A 9,249-nucleotide genomic window follows, 5' to 3' on the forward strand; every position below is an offset into this window, starting at 1 on the left:
AAATATTTTAACAAATCATGATGATCTTATTATATTCTCCTGATTTTTCCTCTGTAAGGCAAGTTTGACCACAAAATTGTGATATTTGCCTTTAAAATCTCCAAGGCCCCATAAATCCAACTTCTCTAAACTGAAAGAGTTCAAAACTGCAGACCTTGTACACTTACATGATAAAACTTCCAAATTTACCTATGACAGCACCAGCCTGGAATGCTAACATTCAGCTGAAGTCAGCTTCACAAAGCAATTATATGCCCAATTAGATGAATACATAGAATTAGCAGTCCCAACCAGAGCAAACTACAGCGGCAAACTCAAAATCAAACCATCCTGGTGGTCTACCAACAAAAATAAACTTCACAACAAGAGAAAAAAATCATTAAATTGCATAACAGATCCAAAACACCTCATAACAAGTCTAGTATAAATACATTACAATTGAATTGATAATACTGCTAGGACTAGTAAAGCAACCCATGAACTTTGTCTAGTTTCTGAAGCTAACTATAAGTCCTTCTTTGGCTATGTTTATAAATTAAGGAACAATACCAAGGAATGCTCAGAAATTATCCTAAGCAGGGTCACAATTACAACCCAAAATATATTAACAATATATTAACATACATGTTTAGGGCAAACTTCACCCTCAAACATTTATGTAAACTTGACATATCCCATAATCTCTTATACTCACTAGGGAATATTTTCTGAAGAAGTTAACAAAGACCAAAAATACTTTCACCATGGAGCCTGACAATATATCTGGGTGTTTAATAAATAGCCCCAAATATGCCCTTGCCATATCTCTCCCACATTGTTTAATCTAAGCTTATGCACAGGATTGTTCTTGTTCCCGGTGCAGTGCAGTTCTGGATGCCCCTCACCAAGGGTAGCCTTATCAAAGGACTTGGTAGTTTTAGACCTGTCTGCCTTACGTGCCTGATCCGCAAAGTTATATAGAGTATCATACACAATCCCATCAATTATGATACCAGAATCGTATTAGACTAAACCCTTGACAATTTATAGGATCTTAGTTAAATACTAAGCTAATTGCTCTGAAGGCCATTTTAAGCTTAGCCAATAACCTGATGTAAGAATTAAATCCTGTACCTTGTATTTATGAGGTAAAGACTAAATCCCCTATCATCAAAAGGAGATCCTGCCTATAAAGTCTAGTTAACATCTTGAACAAGGTCACAAAGGCTGATGACAGTGGTCATGCTGTTTATAATATTTTGACCTAGCCAAAACCGTTGACACTATACCACATGGGGCATTATAATTAAGCTACCTAATTTAAATATAGAACCTTTTTGTGGTAAGATGGATAGCAAACTAGATAAAAACAGAATCTACATTGCTCACATGACAAGTACCTCATTTTAAAGTACGAAAGTAACTGATTCCCTCAGGGCTCTATATTGGGAATCATCTACTTTTTGGTAGTTACTTCTCTGATCTGCAAACTAAGAACCAGGACCCCTGGTTAACTAAGGTTGTAAATGACTGCTAACTGGGTTTTATTACCAGTAACCCCTTTGATACTTGTACCCTTCAAAAATGTGTTTTGTCTAGTTACTACTTTGTGTACTGAAAGTGGGCTCAGATTAAATGCAAAAAAAGTATAGCATCATTCCATTTGGCAACAACCACTACACTGAACATAGTATAGGGAATATGTCACTACTAAATGAAAACATAGTCAGGGACTTGGGTACTTGGGTTGAAAGGTACCTCTCTTTCAATCCTTCACTCATCATGTGGCAACTGTAGTTAGAAAACCCTTCTGCTTAACACAACTAATAGCCAGATGTTTATCATTAAGATCTAAAGATGTCATCATTCTCTTATACTTAGCACTGGTTAGACTAGTTGCAGAGTACAATTCCCCCTTTGAAATGTATCTCACTTGATGCATCGAGCAACTGGAGACACCCTAAAGTTTCCTAAGAATATTTTATGTTTAGAGAACCTGAGTTACCTTTTACTTATCTTATAGAATTTTCAGAGGTGATCTATGCCTCGCCTACCATGCCTTTAGAGGCCATGTTGTCTGTAATCTCCTATACCTCTGCAAATCTAATAGCTTGACAAGCACCATAACCAAACACCTAAATTTCACCAGCAGATAAATAGAATGTGATGGAGTGGTAGATTCATTACATAGTGCCCCCACATCAGTGAAATACACTGGTCTGCAGATTAACCATTCTTCAAACAGAACCTGGATGAATAGTTGGTACCCACAAATTTACCCTGGGATTAAGTAGCCTAACTGTCCTTCAGAAATGGGGTGCAGACTGAGCAAGGGTATTGGAAAGGCATTAATGATCACAAGATTAAATTTCCTTAAAACTCCTATGAATCTTATAACAAGAAGATTCAAATTGTTGCTCATCTGTTTATGCCTGATGTATTATTTTATTTTGTTAGCTTGCTCTGGTGTAGTATTATTGGAACATTTGATATCCTACTTGCAGCTTCAATTTTATTTTAAGTGTATTGATTTTCTTAGGAAGGTTTTTCACAAAATAAAAAATAAAGAAATAGTTCATTGCAGTAAAAAAAGTTTGAGAAAAAAGCAGGCAAAATTTTGAAGTGCAAGTGAACTTGGTGGTCCAAATGATACTCAGAAGAAATGCAGTTTATATTGGCACTGGAGAAAACTTTTACATAGTAAAGGAACATCAGATGAACTTAAAATGGCTGGTAAAGCTAAGAGAGTAATATCTCTATTATTATTATATATTACTTTACATTTTCTAGCACACTGAAATGACTATAGCAAGGAAATGGCAGTGCAACAGATAAAATGTAAAGTACGAAACTGTCTGAATTCACAGCTATTTCAGAAGGAGTTTGATGCTTTTGAATTCTTAGGATTGCCATAAAAATATTCACTAATGTATGATATATGTGGTCTACTCCAGAGTACATTGTTTGCGTCTTCTCTGAATATTTGATACATAGTGAAGAACAGAGAGCAATTGAATTTATTATTAATGAATAATTTAATGTTATCTACATGCTTTTAACAAACAATAATCATATTTTGAATTACCTGAAGACCTTGCTGCTTGTAACTGGATTTATTCACTGATAAAAGCCCTAATCAAAAAGCTCTCAGGCCATAAATCATTTAAGTAGAGAAGAAATCTAAATAATTTGATTAACAAAATACACAATCAGTTGATGAAAATAGTGTCATATTAAACAGATTGCATTTTAGTTAAATATGACAAAGAACAAAACAAAATTAGACAGCTTACTTTTACAAAAGAGTAGAGTTTACTATAAAACTAAATTATCACATTTTTTAATTTCTTGTTCTGCATTTTGCCATTTATGTACTCTTATTCTCATTTGATTTTTTATAATTTATTAGTATTTTTTATTTCATGTTCCCTGTAAAAGTATTGCCAGTTCAATTTACAGTCAGGATTATTTTCTTCAAGAATTAAATCTTGTGATTACCTGGAAATTAAGGCACACTTCAAGCTGGATCCCCTGAGTACCATCCGGTTGAAAAGAAATCACATTACAAAAGGTGAGATTACCCGGCATAATGATTTATTTGTGCCAGCCACAATATATATTATTATACATTGCACATTATAAATTATTATAGCTTTAAAGGGGACTGTGGATCAAGTCAGGAATGGCTTAGTGATGCTTGTGAAACTAGGCTGCATAGAATTTTATAAGCAAAATAACATTAAATCCCCCCCCCCGAGGTAACAGGGGTCCCTGTCAGAAGCATGAAGATCAACATTGTGAGTCTTCACACTTAAAAATAAACACTGATTCAAGCACAAAATCACTGAACTGTGGAAATCACTGTTACAATAAGGGAGCTTGTGCAGCTCTCATCTCTGCTACTTATATATACAAACTTTGAGATCACTGTATCTTCAAGATTGAGGAATAGTTTAATGTATCACAACCACAGAGTTGGTACATATGCCCCTTGCTAGCACAGGTATTTCCACAATATGAAAATCATGGTTGTGGTCCTCAGACTTTTAATAGGTCCCCCAAGGGAAAGCTTTATTTTTTTATTTTTACTTTTAGTTATCTATTTATTCTGTGAATGAGAAAAATAAGATTATTTAGGGTACAATACTCCTTTAAATCATTAGAAAGCAGAAGTATCAGCGACAGACTGGCCCACTGCAGTGGTTTTCTATGATCAAAGGAATCATTGTGGTGAGAGGTCCCACTGGCCATGCTAAATGACAATGAAGAATCCAGGGGAGCAGCTATTGCTAATTAGCCATGCGTTCTCCCCTAGAAATGACTGAGGCTAGCAATTTACACTGATTCTGAAAATCACTTGGTTGTGTAAATTGCCATGGCTGGCAGACAAACTTAACTCAGCAAAAAGGCTGCAGTGAACCATTGACTACAGTCACTGTGCAGGTTGCTGTAGCGAAAGTCAGTGAAGTCATAGGGTTAAGGGGTTTCTGTAGGGCTATTCTTTGACTAGGATGGCCTTGTGGTGTGTATGTACATTTGAACGTCTAGCTGGTAGTTGCAGTGGGGGTATGAGTAGGGATGGAGAGTGTGTGTGTGTGTGTGTGTGTGTGTGTGTGTGTGTGTGTGTGTGTGTGTGTGTGTGTGTGTGTGTGTGTGTGTGTGTGTGTGTGTGTCAGATAGTACATGTGGGTGAATGGGTGAGTGTGTCTGTCAGTCCAATTGAGTGTGTGGGGAGTATTACATTAAGTGGATGTCTGTGTGTTACCATGTGTGTGTAGACATGTGTGGGGCTGCCTGCCATAATTCCTAAGGTCCTTGTACAAGACTTCTAGACAAATTCTGGGGTGAAAACTTTCCAAATCCAAAAATGACTTTTAAATAGTATTTTAATATTCTTAAAAAATTAACAGGACAATAGAGTTTGAATTAACATCCATTTTTCTAAACAATAAGACGTGTGAACATCTGGTATATTGACAAAGTTGATGAGGGATGGTGCAGAATTCTGGACAGATGATAAATATCCAGCCTGTGCCAACATGACTCATGGGCTGCCAGAGGGCACACTCGCCACAGGATGCTTTTAGGAACAGCTGTAATAACTGAGTGATACGTAAATTAGCCAATAATGAGGTCTTCCTCATTGTGACCACATCTGTCTCTGAATCATTTTTTTCTATGATCACGTAAAATGACCTACCTGAAGTACACATTTTATGGTACTATGGATCCACCTTTTTGAATCCTAGATTTCTAGCCATTGTCTTTATTGAATAACAAGTTTAAATTATTTCCTCACTGACACAATTTGGTACACTGGTAATACAAAATGTAAAGAAATGTATGTTTACAGAAATAGTCACTCTTTAGAAAAGATATTTAAAACTCTCATTCAGATGTTTCATTTTAGTGTACTGCACTACCTGTTTATGTTGAATGTAAAGTAAACCGAGAATATTTATGTAATATTGTTACACACACTGAATATACTGTGATACATAAGTAGTTTATGTTATTGAACAGTTATCAAAGGAAAAAACTTTTATGGGCACTATATAATGAATTATATATGGCATGAAAATAGAGCTTTCATACTCATCTAAAATTCTACAGTTCTGTCGTCATTCTGAGCAGCTTTGTCCTGTTTCTTGCCATATACAGTTCCCCATCTCACTCAGAAACATACACACAGATACACATTTTGAAATTCAGGCTACTTTAAATTTCAAATTTCAAAATTATGCATATATAATGACAACTGTTTTACGAAATAGTACAATGTATTCTATGGCACTGGCTTCATACCTTTAGCAGGGAACTTCCTTCCTACCGAGCCATATGTAAGTATGCCGATATCTGCAGCACTGACTTCTTATAATAATAACTTGTACATGCACCAGTTGTCTCAATAATATTCCTTTGGATTGTGCCTCTGAAGGAATATTTACTTAATAAACAGGAACAAAATAAGATAGATAGGTACCACGTTCATGTTTTTTTCAGAGTAGTAATATAAAGGATCCATTAGAGCTGGCCAAAGGGAGATCAGATGAACAACAATTTGCCAAAAATTTCCTCTTACCAAATTTTACCTGGTTTATAGGAAACCAAAAACCCCATGTGGTGAAAGACCCAATGTATCATACTTAACTAAATATAACAAATTTCAAGGTCACAGTACCTTAGGGTAGGTGATATTTCATTCCTACAATACCATACATAACCCAGAGGATTCAACAAGCTAAATTATTCTACAAGTATTTACTGACATTATTCCAAATCTGACTTCCCATCAGTCATCTGTCAGCTCTCAAGCCCCAGTATTTCAGGTTTGTTAAATGAATACAGACTTCTCTTTTCACTGCAGAAATAGCTCTTGAAACATGCAGATAATCAGATTATTTATACAAAATTTTGTTCAGAAATTGACAATATGTCTAATTGCTTATGTGAAGGATTTAACAAATGTGTCATTTACCTTCCTATTTAGGAACTGTGTCAATTCGTCAAAGGCCATTGCCTTGAAAAGTGAGTCAGTCAGAAGCAAGCAAAAATATTCACTTTCCAGTGCACTTTGTTTTTCTATGAGAGCCAAGTCGTACACACATTAAGTGCTGGGCATTACCTCCTGCACTCCCAGAGACAGCATACTTAGTTCTGAGGTTGTTGTATCTTGATGTAAAGGTGAAGTCCAAGAGCAGTGAAATCCTTTGACAAATGAATATCTTGGGCAAGTACTATTAATCATGTGCTTTCACCTGGCTTACTCCCTCCTAATTAAGATAAAATCACTAAAAGGTTGTCTTCCATCTTAAAAAGTTCTAGAATCATTTTCATCAAGGTTAACATAACATTGGCATCTACAAATGTTTAAATGTCATGTAGAAATGTCTTCTTATTCTAAGAAGCCTGAGATGCAACAACACTCAGGATAGCCTTTGTATTCTTATCAGTACAGACCCGGAAGTGAAGTAAAATAAAAAAGTTCTATCACACCAAGGACAAGGACCCTGAATCCTTGCTACAAAATCAGTTGTGAACTTTTCTGGGCAAAACAAATCACACTATGATCCAGCATGAGTGCTTCTGACATGGAAGGCTGTTCCAGTATTAACATGTGTACAGTTGCATTAGCCTTTTCAAACTTTATTGGACTATATTTTTCCTCCCCTGCAGCTAATTTCTAATAACAGGCCGGTAACTTTAAACTTTCTTAGCCTTTGGCCCCAATACCTGCAGACCATTGAGCCTTCCCATACAGACTTGAGCCCATTCAGAGCTGTCTGGAGATACCTTCACCCAGGCAACCATGAAGGAGCTTTGTGGCCCCACTCACATTCACGTCTGTACTCTGCCACTACAAGTAGGCACTCTCATCACTTGGTTCATCTAAGTCTGGGTTTCCTCCAGGCTAGGGTACTATGGAGACCTACCCTGCCCATCCCAGGTTTGTGAACTAAACAGCACCTTCCTCCAACCTCCCTCCACAGAGCTGCACATTATTGAGGATGTAAGCTATGAGGACAATTTTTTGTCCCTATTCCCATCACCTGGGGTAATGTAAGCACCCATGTCACCACAGGGACCTCCTATGCCCCTTAACTGGTGCTACTGAGCTCCTTCACACATGCAGACAAGGGATACCTTCACCAGCTTGGGAGGCTAAATCCCACACCCTCATGATTCCAGCTCTTGTTTTTTTGCAGGCCTCTATTTGTCCAGATCACAAAAAAGCTATCTGGAAACCGCTTCTCTGTCCCCACAAGATGGACAAGCAATAAGCCACTCACTTCCCTCATCCTCTGCCCATCTCATCCACAGCCTGAGCTGCTAATTGAACTCAAGTAATCTGGTTTTCAGTCAGAGCTTTATCCCTCTGCACGAAAAAGCCTACATAAGATCAATACTATGAAATTGTGCAGAAAAATTATTCTTCTGAGATGTGCCATATTTCTTGAAGATTCCTTTTACATGTAGATTGTTTAACTTCCATTGAGGGATAGACATCCACTTGGTGGCTAAAGCCATGAGATTTTACCTATTGCTCCTCTGGAACATGTACTATAATGAGATGAATTTTAAAAATTAAGGATAAGTACATTATCATCTGTTTACATAAAATACCATCTATATCCCCTGGTCCCAATCCCATCTATTTTTTTCTAAACACATACAAATCATATACCAGTTTTGTAACTGCTTTCCTCTCAACTCATCAACAAAGTCTTCTCTACCAGTTTTACAAAATTCTGGGATATTTATTTGAAACTGGACTTCTGATTGGACAAGCAGTTCTTATCTAGAAGATCTCAATGTTGACTTTGTTAGCTTAAAAGGGATGCATATGTAATTGGTACCTGAAAGTGTATCTGCAGTTGCAACATATTCAGACCAGACCACTAAGCTACCTCAAGAGAATTATGTAAAAACCTGCTTGGTCTGTCTTTTGTGTTTTGTAGCCAAATAATTGCCCATTTAGATACATAGCTGTTAACACATAAGATGAAGTTTTTTTTTCAGTAACATCCTTGTTTTTGCATGGTCTAAGTATGCAGCATTTGTGGTCAGTCTTGTGTCTAGTTTCAATGTTAACTATTAAAAGAGGCATCAGATTAAGTACGGAAGATCTTACTTTATTAGAAAGATATTGTTTTGCATCTATTATTATCTAAAGTATCATCATTTTTATTTAGGTTTTATTATCACATGCTCCATTAGACTGCAATGAAGACAAATGAAGCTGATTGATCTGTTGCTGTTAGGGTTTGATGCGTTACCTCAGTTATGTAGAGGGGGAACTGGAACCTAATGTTGGACTTCTGAAACATGTATGTTTGTAATGAATTAACTAGCAAGAATCTTTCCAGGATTAGGATTTCATCAGCTTATCCCTTATGTTATGCAGGAAGTTACCAAGAATAGTGTCAAACCTGAGCTAATGTTCTTCAGGTTTTGTTCTTTTGCTATGGGTATCATAATGTTTGGAGGTTTGCCATTACTGGATATTTTCATCGTAAATTTTTTGAAGCTGGTGCAAAATTTGACTGCTAGGGTGTCTGTAGTTAGCTGTGAATCAGATAATGATGTCCTATTGTTTACTTGCCTGACAGACTGATTTACAGGAAATGATTACAGATCTGATCCCTCCAAAACCAGTGAAATGGCTTACTTATGGGTGGTATTGAGACTTGTGTCACCTGTTTAGAAAAAAATTTTCTCTTGTGACAGAAGGGGACTTTGGATTATTGTGAGCTATTATTTGCTAGAAGT

This window comes from Protopterus annectens, chromosome 8.part1, assembly GCF_019279795.1.
Source record: "Protopterus annectens isolate FY-2018-M chromosome 8.part1, PAN1.0, whole genome shotgun sequence".
In the NCBI taxonomy this organism is placed as follows: Eukaryota; Metazoa; Chordata; order Ceratodontiformes; family Protopteridae; genus Protopterus; species Protopterus annectens.